The sequence below is a fragment of the Centroberyx gerrardi genome, chromosome 19 (assembly GCF_048128805.1).
Source record: "Centroberyx gerrardi isolate f3 chromosome 19, fCenGer3.hap1.cur.20231027, whole genome shotgun sequence".
NCBI classification, from domain to species: Eukaryota; Metazoa; Chordata; class Actinopteri; order Beryciformes; family Berycidae; genus Centroberyx; species Centroberyx gerrardi.
Window position 1 is genome coordinate 19,277,272 of NC_136015.1, and position 14,838 is coordinate 19,292,109.

Below are 14,838 nucleotides of genomic sequence, written 5' to 3' on the forward strand. Positions count from 1 at the left end.
CGCCGCTCCGCTGTCCTCGCTGCGACCCGCGGGCTACTTATCAGCCAGCCTCCACCCGGCCAGACCCGGGGGCTCAGTGAGCTCAGCCTGCCCAGGGAGAGCGCTCCGAGACGGGGATAAGCGCAGGCCACCGACCATCCTCCGGGACGAGCTATTGTCCAGGCATTATCCGTCTTATTACACAACAGGAGAGAGGAAGGAGATGCAAATAGACACCGAAACTTGGAACAGGCCACAACTAAGATGGAAGGGAGAGAGAGATATGAATATACATTTAGCTTCAGAATAAGCCGTAAGTGCTGTAAGAGGGGGATAGAGCGAGAGAGGGAGATACGGATGCACATTTAGCATCACAACAGCCAGGAGGTAGAAGAGAAGGAGGGGTGGAGAGGAAATTAGATCAATTTTACACACAAAAACTTTGCATGTAGGATGTAAAATATACAGATACATGCCAGTGGCCCTAAAAGAGAGAGATTTTTCTTCTTTTATTGCAATACTCTATTGATTCCTGAAGGGGAAATTCTCTTCTATATCTTTCCCTCTCTCCACGGGGAGGTCAGAGGTCGGGCTCAGCTACAGAGCAGCAGTCCTGGAGCTGGTGGGGATTCAGTGATTTGCTCAGGGGCACTTCAGCAGGGTGGCAACATGCGGGGCTTGAACCCGGCTCCTCCGGGTGAGGGATGCACTCCCTTTCTCACTATGCCACCCTGCTGCCCAAAGACGTGGAGGGGAAGATGATATATAGGCCTACAAAAGCAATACAGTAATACAGCTCCAGGACAGATAAAAGGGATAAATGGATGAGGATATGAAGTGTCACATAAAAACACAAACAGGCATATAAAAGATAAATGCTGTGTATAAACACACACACACACACAAATCAAGACAGACTTTGTAAAACACACACACAAATGCACACACCCTCTAAGACAAATGGTGTCATGGCACATATTTTGTCCCTGATATACACACACACACACACACACACACACACACATCAAGCCAGCCAGTGGGACCATAACAGCAGTTCCAACAACAGAGCACATTAACTTCAAACTGGGCTCTCCTTTTAACAGTGTCATTAAACTTTCAGCTCCAATAATGTGACATACTGTAAAGAGACTGGGCTGACTGTTCTCAGGCCCGCTGTGCAATTACCTACATGCTGCACTACATTGGGCTAAATGGTAAAGCGCTATCACGGTACAGTGCATGTCTCTCTCATCTATACAATGGGCTAAAATTAGCTTTCAGGCTGGAGCTGTAGTTTGCAATGGGGAGCGCTGATATAAATTGCCGCTGATGGATTATATCTGCTTGGATCTCCGAAAAGGCAACTTATCAGGAATCAAATAAAAAAAAAACATAACCTTATTGAAATTAAAATGTGTTTTTTTGAAACTGCACAGTCTGTTTTGAATGACTTTCATGGTGCCGCCTCCCGCGGGAAATTTACCGAGCAAAGTTTATACAGTCCTGACTGTACAAACTTTGAACAGAATTTTAAAAAGGCAAAACAATGGAAAACAAAAGATGAAAACGCCTAAGCATACCAAGGTTAAAGCCGCCTGGAAGCTAAGACTACTGGCGATGTTTTAAAATCACTATTACTGAAGCTACAAGTGAAGCTACCTTGATGTCGGCAGCAACAACCTGTATGAGAACTAGGTTGCATATGAAATGAGCACGGTACATATTGCCCACGTCTCTCTTTATATCCCCAGCACATTAATTCTCTTTCTTATCACTTTAAAATCTTGCCAACCTCCTCTGTCACATCTCCTCCACCCCCACTTCTCCCTTTTTCCTCCCCGTCTCCTTTTTCTCTACCTCTCTTCGCAGCGGCAGCCTTGAATCTGAATGACCACCTGTTAAGACAAATCGCTGCTAGGGGGAATAAGAGAGAGTGTGTGTGTATGTATGTTAGTGTGTGCGTGGGTGGGAGTGAGAGAGAGACGAGAGACCGAGAGAGAGAAAGAAAGAGTTATTGAGTGAGTCAGAGTGAAAATGAAAGCGAAGTGTGTGTGTGAGAGAGAGAAAACGGGAGAGGAGGAAGGCGTGAATGTAGAAGAAAGCGAGGAGCGACTGAAAAAAGAAAAAAAGCGAGAAAGAGGGGTAGAGTCATGTACCTAAGGGAGACAAAGAGATGCTATTCAAGTTATACCTGCCACCACTGGATAAATACAGAGCTGCGAGGCTCTCTTATTACAGTATGTTCCCAAGTTCCCGGGCAGAATTTTTCCTCTTTTTTCTTTCTCAGTCAGACACACAGAGAGAGACAGAGAGAGAGGAGGCAGAGTGCAATGCGAATGAGAGAGAGAGAAACGGACAGAGAGAGAGAAAGAGAGAGAGAGAGAAACAGACAGAGAGAGAGAAAGAGAGAGAGAGAAAGAGACCAGAGAACTTTTTTCATTTGGAGGGCCTTGTTAAAAGGTTGTAATTGGTTGTCTGGATTGATATAGTGAGGGTGGTGAGAGCGCTGTCAGGTCTCATTGTTGGGACAGAGCGGCTGCTAGGTAGACCTGAGGATAGTGTTTTACTGGGAACTATGCTCAAAGTCAAACTTTTACCAAAGCAGACCAAGGCCAATAGGGACACACACACACACACACACACACACACACACACACACACAAGTAGCTGAATTGTACAAATTTAAATAAGATAATGGTGTGTGGAGAGGAGGAGACGGGATGATATATTAATGTCGGGATTTCTCCGAAGTTTGTCTTGCCTCCCAAGCACCTCCACTTACCATCAAAAAGTGTATCAGGTAGGGATGGGACGATGTATCGAAATTCAATATATCGCAATACAAAAATATGCCAATACGTATCGTTGATATTCGTTACATTTTATTCTCCTGTAGTAATCACACATGAGATTGATGGCCCATCACAGTTTCACAAGCTCTTCATCCAAATTATAGTATTTGGACTTTGTAATGACATTTTTAAATTGTTGTTTGCATTCTAGCAAGACAATGCCATTGCTAGAAAGATTTGTGTCATACTTTGTTGTCATTGAACTTATATTTACTACATCATATCATTGTATCCAATTGTGAACCCCATATCGCGTACTGAATCGTATCGTGAGATAAGCAGATCTTCTCATCACTAGTATCAGGACATATAGGACACACAGACAGAACAGTTCAATAATGCAATTTTACATTTGTTATCCACAGAAATCCACTATGCATTTCTTGCTCCATTGTTTAGAATGTAGGGAGTGGTAATTTATTCCTGAAATCTAGAAACATCCACATTGTTGCCTGATGTGCGAAGGATGTCTGCCATAGATCCTGATGAAGAATGATGGCAGCCAGTGCTGTGCCAAGGCACAAATGGCTCATCTGGGGCACAGAGAGCACACAGGTGGCACTGCTGGCAATTACAGTGGAGAGGAGGGCAGAGAGGGCACTGCTCTGCTCCGAGGGTGCAGCTGAGGTGAGCTGTGTGTACATTTAACAAGATGATTTTAAAGGTAAAGGCAATGGAACGGATGGGAAGCGGCACTATGCAGAAGCAATGCCGTGCCATGTTCCTGTGTTCCTGTTTTTCCTTTAATTTTGCTTCAAAAATGTAAATGTGGACATTGTTAGCGAGGGGGAAATGGTGCTTGGGGGACAAATTTATTAATACAGTTTTCTTCCTCAATAATGAATACAAAACAGTTTCTTGTTGTTTGTTGTTTATTGCTTTTGTTTCTGTTTATTGCCTGCATTTCTCCTCTGAGACTGTTGGCTGCTGCTGTCAGGTAGAAACATCGCACTTTATTATTTAGGCAAGGCCACTTTAACCCTGGCTTTTTAGCACAGGGGGGGGATGAGCCGTTTAAAGGAAAGAGTGCAGCATTCAAGGAGAACTATTTAAAGGAAGGACGGAGTGGTAGATAGATAAAACTTAAGAAGCAAATGCAGAAACCACTTCAGAAACATTTGACGCACTAAAAGCAGAGTGCTGGGGAAAAAAAAGCACTGGAATATTCCATGTCAGAGTCAGCTAGGCAAACAAGAAGGTGAAAGAGACTCTGGTATAGCAAGGTTTTTCAGCAAGAGATTCAGGCAGATACAGAGAAAAAGAAAGAGACAGAGAGAGAAGCGATGGAAAGACTGAGGGGAGTTAGAGAGAGATTGTGTGTGAGAGAAAGACACAGAAAAAAGACAGATACAGAAAAAGATCCAGAGAGAGATATTCAGATGGTTGTTGCTCTATCTGCTGTAGCTCCAACTCTGTCTCTGTGGGTTCATGGTTCATGGCCTAGCTGCCACCGCCGCCATACACCATGTATGGAAATCTCCCCTTTCCCACAGATTTAGAGAGTTTATCTATTTTGTCTATCTGTATCTTTCTTCTCTAATGAGTACAAAACAGGCCATGCTAGACAGAATTTGAATATCAACAACCTGTCAAAAATTTTAACCTTGCGAAGTTCATGTAAATCATTAAAAATCCTTCATGTTCCAAATCAAAAGCATCTTTGTGCCAAAATAATTTTCATTCCACTACAAACTAAGATGAATGAAAAGAGGCATTTGGCAAACTAAGCCTGGAACTGAACTAAACTGAACAGAGCTAAGAGGGAAAAAAAACCACAGGACACATCGGACACTACTATTGGATGAGCTTACTCAATGAGATATCCATTCAACACTCGAATATTATTGAAGTAACTAGAAAGCTCTTTGCCTAGAAAGTAAGAAGTAACCATTTGTATTTTTATTGAGTAATGAGCGTCAGAAAACTTTCTCTCTCCCTCTCTCTCTTACAAAAGGATACACTGTGTTTTGAATCAAACCCTCCATATGCTACGTCAAAAGGCCATCATTTCTGCATAACCCTATTTAAGGGATTGCAGCATCTAGGGCAATTCTGTACTGGTTAAAGTAAACAACGTTGCGTGTGCATGTGTGCGGTGCTCAGTGAACCAGTGCTATATGGGCTTATGCAACATCACAGCTCACAGAGTTCATGGCTCCACATGCGGTGGGAAGAGACGGAGCTCACGGTCTTCATTGAATCCTACAGAATATTACGGACACGCCTGCAGACAGATGCAAGTTTATTCATTCATAAAGAACAGCATTCAACTACAAGTGGGCTTTACATACTGTAAGTGGACATATGGATGGCTGTGTCATTATGTATATATGAAGATACAAGACAGGTGTTAGATAATTTAGTAGGTTTCTATGCAATACAGAAGAATATTGCTTCATTATAGATTGGTAGCCAGTGTCAAGTGAAATATCAGGCTTGTTTGCCTGTGTACAATAAATCCCAAAGGGTTGTGAAAAACTAGAAAATGCCACTGATGGGAGATTTACAAGAGGAAGCATATGCAAACTTTCCCTTTCCCTCTGCTCTCTCAAACACACACCTTTCCCTCTGACACACACACACACACACACACGTACACACACACACAATTACAGCCCCTTGTTGCAGTGACAAGCTGGAGAGTTAACCTTTTTGTGTGAAGAGGACCGTTTCAAATGTCATAAAAACAAAGCGCTTAAAGCAGAAGTGGCATATGTGCAGCGTGCGTGCCTGTGCGCTCACACACACACACCTGTGTTCTCACGTGCCTGTGCACAGGTTAATGTGGCCGTGCGAGTGCGTGCGCACATATTAGCGTGCCTGCATCTGCATGTCATGCGCGTTTGTGCTCGAGCAAGCGTAAATGCCAGTATGTACTGTATGTGTGTGTGTGTGTGTGTGTGTGTGTATACGTGAATACAAGGCCCCGCCTGTGTGCTTCCATTCCAGTGTACATGTGCATGTTGAGCCCGGGTGTTAGTGCTGGGAGCGCCGAGCCTGAGAAGCCTTTCAGAGGACTGTTGAATAATAGAAGGCTGTATCTTTGCACTGTGCCACTACTTTCTCCATCTACTCCCTCCGTCTCTCCTCAAGTCCAGCCAGCCAGCCAGCCAGCCAGCAGACTGCATTATTTAACTAGACACTCATTCAGGCCACTATCTTAAATAGAGACTGCTGGGGCCTTATAGCTCAATGTTAGTGCAAGAGAGAAAGAGAGGGAGGAAGAGGAAACAGAGAGAGGGAAGATGATGGAGGAAGGGATTGACAGAGATAATGTGTGCGTCTGTGAGAGCGAGCGAGAGAGAGAGAGAGAGAGCGGTAAAGGTATCGTTTCTTTTTTTGTTTGTCACCTCGCCTTGTCACGTTCATCCTTAACGACACACTCATCCGATTTTCCTTCTCACCTCTCTCGCTGTTGGTTCGCCTCCACTCCTCCCTCACTCCCTCCATCCTTCACATCTCTCCCTCTTTAGCTTACCGCCCACCACACCTCTCTCTCTCTCTCTCTCTCTCTCTCTCTTCTCCCGCTCTCTCATTTTTTTCCTCCCATTACCCCCCCCCCCCCCATTTCTGCACTCGTCTGCCTTTACCTCACCTTACTTTTTCCTCTCCTCCTCTTTCGCTCCCTCCATTTCTCCCTCTCTCTTATTCATAAGTGAGGGAGGGGAGGGGAGGGGAGGGGAGGGGGAGGGGGGGGCAGAGCGGTTACATAAGTGCAGAGGAGCTCCAAGGTTTTGTGCTGACTTTGTTTTCCCTCTGGTTCAATTCGAGAACCACTTTAGATTAAATTAGACTGTCTTCTACTACATTCACCTCTCCTCGTCTCTTTCATTCTCCCCCTCCATCCCTCCCTCCCTATAGTTCCCTTTTATTCACTGACAGCTGAAAGAATGACGAGTAGCTGCAGCACTGATGTACACAGGGTCGATGTGGGGTCAACACACACAAAAACACACATGGAAACAACGATCTACCACTCTAAAACCCGAAATCAGTTGATGCATTTACACTCAATATCTCCCTCTCATGCAAACACACACACAAATCGTGTCTTTCTCACAGCCAATTTTCTCTTATACGCGCCACTGAGGACACTGTGCACTCACTTGGGGTTCAAAGTGCCCCTTTTCACAGAACTAAAAAGATGAATGAACACACACTAGACACACTAATAGAGACATAACAGTATTCATCCCAGCGCAGCGCCCCTGCTGAATTCCTCCTCCACTAACGTCAGAAACATTAATAGTTTCTGTTTTTTTGGGGTTTTTTTTACATAAAACTTCAGAAACTGGCAGAAAATAAGACACAGAGGCTCTAGGCTGTGTTGTTCAGAACTCGCAACTCGATCCCAAAAAAGGTGAGATGTGGTGAGTCAGACTCAGCTCAGGAAACATGTTAAAGGCGCATCAAGTAATCTAAGACATTCATCGACCTCATCCAAAAAATGACAACATCATCAACTGTCTGACACAGCGAACAGTAGCCTGTAACTGACACGAATAATAAAGTCACATTTTCACAAGAGAGACGAGTAAGCTAACTAGAGCAGAAAACACCAACAGAAGCATCTAGTGGAGAGGTAATACTGCTTTGTCATTTGCTTTTTATAGACTTGAGAATAAAATGTCTTGCGTTTGCTCGCTCCATCTTTGAGCAGAGTACGGGTCAGAAAAAAATGAGTTTTGAAAGCTGGAAATCTTGGCACCTGGCAAAGTAAGAATCATTCGTATTCATTAACAATCAACCCCTGGCAGTTTATTATGGTCATTTTGAGCCAAAAATCGTAAAAAATCGTACTCTGTGCCCGTTATATAATGATTTAATTGGTTAGGCCTCCCGTCACGTGCACAGTTTTCATCAATGCAGCGAGTCGCAATGTCAGGGAAGTTGATTAGGTTTTTTTCCCACTTTGGAAACGTTGGAGGAGTCTGTGGCTGGAATCCTGATTGGATCTCTCCTCCGCTGGTCTCGGTATCAGCGATCACTATAGATCAGTGGCTGGCTGGGGAAAACGGAACACGACGAGTTGAAAAAGACACATTAATGTTGAAAATTTTTGTGTAAAGCCGCCTCATTATACTTTGTAAGAGAAAGTGTTGTTCACGGGGACATTCTGCAGACGCACAGGCAGAGAGTAAAGCCTGCTGTGGCTGAGAGAGTCTTTGTAGAGGTGCCCTTCACTAATTATAGGCAGGGAAACCATCACTACACTTTCTGGACCAGGCATTTTTCTTAATTGAAATGAGATGTGCAAATAGCCAGCAATAATGTGTGCGTGTGTGTGTGTGTGTGTGTGTGTGTTAAATGACTATGTTTCTGGTATATTCAACAGAGATTTCTTTCTGTTTTCATACTTATTTCAGGTACCCAGGTTACATTTCATCTGTCCATTCCCATGTGGCCAGCATTGATGTCTCAGTAGCTCTACTGGCTTATCAAATATGAAATTACATATCACACCAATTACCCAGCCTTGCTTGACTTAGCAAAGCACCTTGGTTGTGATTATTTATTATTTGCGGCTCTAGTCGTCCCCGTTCCCTCTGAGACACTTAGCACCTCGACTAACAACTTTCTTGCGGGAAACCGTAGCTACACAAGGCACCTACACACACACACACACACACACACACACACACACACACTCCACCCTCACCTTCCTCTCAACCTCTTAAGTCGTGGTATTGTAATGTAAAAGACAATTGGTTCTATATGGGCGAGCTCCTGGGCCATCTGCCATCCTCTAATAGCTTCATATCAACTCATTTCAAATAACCTCCGTCTTATTGCCATGACAGGAGCACAATGTTGTGAAAAAGCAGCAGTTAATAGAAGTTAATACATATGCATTAGCCGTCGTTTGAGCGTGTCAACAACAGCGGATTATTTCGCATTCATGAAAGAGACGACGACCTTGTCTGTTAGCCCACTCGTCTTCCTGCCGAGGCCACTGGAGGTGAAGTGTTTCTTACTGACGGCTTTGGACAGCGCTGCCTGATATATCCGCCATTTATATGTAATTCAGTGACAAAATCCACAGAAAAAAATAAATCTGCGCCAGCACTCTGCTAGCCTCGGGGACCTTTCTCCTCTCCTCTCCCCTTTCTCGCCCCCTCCCTGCTCGCCTCCTTCTGTCCTGTCCCTTCCTATCCACTCCTCTCTTGTCTCCTGCCCTCAGGCGTCCTTCTCCTCTCCTCTCCTCCTCTCCGTCTCCAGAAACCCTCTTTTCCTTTTTCCCTCTCCTCTCCGATCCCTGTGCCGTTACCCTCCCTTCCTCTCCTCTATACCTTCGGGGACATCACCTCTCTTCTCCTCCCACCAATTCATCTTTACTTTCTCTTCCTATCATCCAAGTCGTGTCAGCACCCCATCTGTGGACCGTACAGCCTCTGCCGGCTCCCCGCGGGCCCGGCGGCCATTATCCTCCGCATCGATCTCTGCTGCATCGATGAACGATAGCAGCAACAGACGCAGAGGAGACAGAGGGAGAGGAGGGAGGGAGGGAGGGAGGGATGGATGGATGGAGGGAAAATGGAGGGAGAGGGGGGTGAAATGAGGTGAGTGATAGATCGAGTAAGGGGGGACATAGAGGGGAGAGAGGTAGGGAAATACAAGAGAGGTAAAGAGCAGAGGGAAAAGATGATGGAGCGAGGGAGGGAGGGAGGGGATTGTGGGACTATTCGTCAATAGTCAGCAGCGCGACCTTGGGGATCGATGGGGCCGACAGCCAATCAGTCAATGGGCGCCATAACTAGCTCTGCTAGGCAGGGACAGAGAGGGGAGAGGGAGAAGAAAAGAAAGGGATGGTCGGAGAAGTCGATAGGCCAGAAAAACAGACCGCCTGTCTGCTCTGACACAAGGCTTTGTATAAACAGAGCGGAAAACAATAGGAACAGAGTGAAGGGCGACAGAGGCTGGGAAGAGAACAAGGATTAGATCAGATGGACAAATGTGAGGTGAGCTAGCGTGTAATGAATAGAAACAGATAAGACTTAGACGCTCTGTGTGAGTCTATGTGCATTCATTTGTGCCTTATTTCCTTTAGACGACACCATGGTAACAAGCTAGCCTTCCTGGAGTGAAGAGTGAAGAGTGTGGTGTGTGTGTGTGTGTGTGTGTGTGTGGGTGTGTGTGTGTGTGTGAGTGAGTATTCTCACACTCCCAGCAAGTCCTGTTGCTGTCCAGATGTTGATCTTGACCTCTGTCAGTGTTAACACAAGAGAAAAGGATTGTGGAGCTAACTAGACCAGAATATACGCCAGGCAAAAACCAACACCTAGACAAGTGAGGTACAAGTTGAGTTCAACCTGTAATAAGGTATACGGAAGACAGGTTCTGCGTGCGTGTGTGTGTGTGTGTGTGTGTGTGTGTGTGTACTGTGCCCCTTCAGGTTTTTATCCTTTTCACAAGTGCCTACTGCAGTAGAATGAGTGCCGTCCAGCTCATTTCAGACAACCCTTTAATGATTTGGTTGCGCAGCCGGTGATAGTGGATTCATATCAGATGGGAGCTCATCAGCAGAATCGAGCCGGCTGCTCCACAAGAGACCTACTGCATTCACTCTGAAACAAAGACACACACACACACACACACACAACAAAAAAAACTAGGAACCTACAGAGCCAAAGGAGTAATGCCAGAATCACTAGAAGCAGTGTAGCTCCTCACCTCGGCAACTGAACCATTCTTACACACACACAAACACAGCACACACACACACATACACCAAGGAGTCCTTGGGCAATCATGGTTATTAATTATCAAGCCAAGGCGATAAATAAATAATGCAGAGTGGAGCAGTGGCAGTAAGCTGTGAGTGGTTGGAATGCCAGATTGTGCCAAACCACAGCAGCAGCAGTAGGTCAGTAATTAATGAAATCAAAGAGCTGTTCTAATGAGAGACGAAGAGCACTTCCCTCACTGATGACTCTCCCCCCCTCGGGTAAACAAGAAGAACCCAATATGAGAGAACGCATAAAACGCCTAGGCACACACTGGCAGTTTGGTCTCAAACACAAGGATACACATACACGAGGATACAAATGTGTGAGCGCACTACGCAAACAGTAAAGTCGCAAACGCGCACGGTCAGAGACACTGAGAGACAAACACATTAACACGCAGTTTAGTCGCAAACACACACATACACAAATTAGCAAAATCTTTCCGATCCTGTGGGATGGTGCAGCCGGGCTTATGCTTCTCATTTGTACCGCTAACTGTCGCCGCCACAAACCCTCTTCCTCGCCCTCCTCCGCATCCTCCTACCAGCTATTATCCCATTTCATTTCTCCTCGGCCAATTGTTTATTTGCTTATCGCCGGGCAGATAATAGAGCAGTATTAATCCGCTAATTCCTCATTTTTTAACGGACCAATTCAGCCGCTTATGTAAATGAATGGAAGGGGCGAGACTGGGTTCTATACAGCATCGGCTGCGCTGGCCGACTGGCTGGCTGACTGGGGGATTTAATTATCAGGTCTAATTACTTGTTTTCCTCTAAATGTTAACCACGGGACCGCTGCTGCTGCCGCTACTCTTGCTTCCCTGGGTGCTAATGGGAGGCAGCCGCTGGTTTCACTGGAGGGAACGGGTGGAGAGAAGGGAGAGCATCACAGGAGGCAGGGACATCTTTCCTCGGCTTGCCAGTTTAAATGATCAGTTTGTTGTCCCTCTAACTAGGGGGTTTGTGACTTTGGTGGTGGCAACAAAACCCATGCGTTACACTGTGTGTGTGTGTGTCCAAGCCCATTTCTGTTTTCATACGGGATAAACAAAAAGACAAAACGGAGCAGCCCTTGTTGTCGTTGTCAGGAGAAAACCTTGTATCTCCCATCATGGGGACTGATACATGCATGGTCGTCAAGCTAAAAACAAGGCTGCTTTTCTTCTTCTTTCCTGAAATGTTGACATTTTGGAGGTATGAGGTTTTCACCCGACAACATCGTTATGTCTACTAGAGCTGAGGGTCAGCGGAGAGATGTAGCGAGACCTGGGATTGTACCAGTAAAGGAATAATTTAATATTATATTGAATCCAATTTCATCCTGTTAAGCCCGCATTGTAAAATAATTGTGAAATTGTCAGATGCAATCATCCAATCTAATTAACAGAATCCAAACTCATATACTTGCTTGCTTATGGAAGTCCATTGTCTCATTCATTAAATCTACCATTACCACATACACACAAATGTACACACACACTCACATTTTCCCTGACATCTTCGCAGTGACACACATGCAGTCACCGCTCACTCCCACGAGTCACTGCGGGAACTAGTAACACACACACACACACACACACACTCATGTATCTCAAATGACAGCAGCAGTGCGTGTGTACGTGCACGCTCACGTGCGTGCGTATTTGCGGTGACGATAGATTGAATCAATATCATATCCTCAGGATAGACACGCAGCGAGCGAGTGAAGCAACATGTTGAGTGATAAAAACTGCAGATGGGTCCTTGGGTAATTATAGTTCATCAACATGACAAGTCAGCACTCACTAATCATGTCATTAATACACACAAGTACACACACGTACAATATTACCACAAACTCACAGCAATGCCATAATCAGCCTACAGTAATATGACAGAGGGGCTGGCAGTGGAAAAATACACCAGTAGCTGTCTATAGTAATATGGCAAGGGAGAGAAATAACATAAATGGGAGAGGATAGTGAAATATCACTGTTGCCATGTTGAGCATTTTTTGTAAAATATCTAAGCTAAATGGGATTATGGGATAATTAAATGAGATAGTCTTCCAGAAAGGACATCTTTGCACATGATCGTGCGAGTCACAGACATCATCACAAATCAACAAGTAAAACACAACTCAGCTGGTATCAACCATTAATTTGAAGGGACTTATTATTTATATGATATAGTGTGCGATCCTTTCCTCTAAACAAGGACTGACATTTTCACCAGCTCACCGAATTAATCTTCAGACCAGGCTGTAATGCAGAATTTTTCCTCACTAGCCAGAATCTGAATGGAAAAGGTTTGGAGATGTCAAAATTTCTTAATTTCCCCTCTTGTCACTAAAGCTTACAGTCTGCAGAAGCTGAAGCATCACTCTCGCCTCTTCCATCACAATAATTGAGATGTTCAAACGGAAGAAGTCGATGAAGCTGGATCAGCGCAGCAACATTAAGGAAACGCACGCCGAAGCCGCCGCTATACTTCTTTCTGCACCACTACATTTTAATCACACATACCTTTCTCACTGCAGATGACCGCACACACACACACACACACACACACACTCACCATCTCGTCCATTCCATGCTGATAGTGCCTAGCAGTTGACCTACTGATCCCCGGGGGTTAAGGGGGAAAGGTCAGCCGTCTTGACCTCTAAGTCCTCCATGACACCTTGTATCGACCGACCACGACACCTAGCGTAGAGCTCAAAAGGTCACGTCCCCGGGGGTCTCGGCCTATTGAGCGGCCGGTTGCATCGACACGGCCGAGCGGCACGGCAACCAATCAGAACAGCCGGAGCTGCATGTAGGGGGATTTGATCAAATGTATGTACACCTCATTTTACAGCCAGAAAGCCTGCAGGCTTTTTGTGCGCTCGTCTGTCGATCACAGACGCATAAATGGATTGGTGGAACCGTTTCAATACAAATACGTGATTTTGGCTCTTACACAGGCGGCTACGGGGATTTTTAGAGGGAATGAACAAACCAGGGCTAACTCAAGATGAGAGGGGGTTGAAAACAAAAATCAGAGCAGGACAACAGAAATAAAAAATACAAAGATTGGAAGAAAATGTCCTGCTAAGATTAGTGCTGCATGGCGCACTGATGTCACAGATTGATGGATGAAACACTTTGAAATGATGACACCTGAAACAGGTCTAGTCCCATTCAAGTCGGCTCCAATGTTACTTCAGTTTTTACAAAGCAGTTCTACTCTGTTGTTCTGTGTGTGTCCGTTCTTCTCTTGTCAAGTGTGGTGCGGAGTCAGACGTATGTTATCTTGCTGTGTATGTTATTATGAATGTTATCTAATTAAGGTATATACTGCATTCTGTTCTATACACTTCCGCTGCAGGAGAAAGAGGGCTCGAATGCTGAGTGTAAAGTGTATGATTTAGATCCAATTACCTTACCAGCAAGGCAGATAGAGAGATAGTGTGTGTGTGTGTGTGTGTGTGTGTGTGTGTGTGTGTGCGTGTGTGAGAGAGAGTGAGAGTGAGAGTGAGAGTGAGAGAGAGAGATCTGGGCTCATGTTCACTGGAGACTTGTTGACAATCACAAGGAAGAGAGCCACAAGTGAACTTTGACATCGACCAATCAGAAGCCAGATGCAGAGTGCTTGGTGTCAATAGAGGAAGAGAGAAATCAAAAGGCCAGGTTTTCTGTCAGATTCTGCTCTCATTGGAAGATCCAATATCCATATCCAAGCGATACTAACAACACATCGGCCATGTTGGGGAGCGGCGGCGTTTCCTGCAGCCGCGGTGTCAACCCTCCAACCAGCAGACTAACTACATATAGATTCCTGAGCTGAGGTGACAAAAATTATGCTGGCATGCTGAGTTCACATCTCTCAAACCAATTTTCCCCGCAGGCATCATTAAAGTTTCATCTAATCTACCCAAACAGATGCACTCAAAACCAACAGGAATTTTATTAAAAGACAAAGCTGCATTCGACTCAGCTCTGTTTAACTCCACTCTACTGAACTCCACGGATCAAACGCTGAGCAGCATTACTGTGGTTTGTGGGGGAAGATGCTGTTCCAGCCACCCAAAACATTTCACTAGTGCAAAATCATATGCATTTCAAAAGATCTTGGTTTCATTTTATTGTTTTCTGTGCAACAAACAGGAATATAAACAGGAATATAAATTACTTGACCACTAACCCACAGGTAATAGTTTTTGATCAGGCTTGCATATAATTAAGTTGATTAGAAATGGTTGTGCAAATGCCATGCTAACACCCAAAAGACTAATCCCTGACATCACATTATATTTCC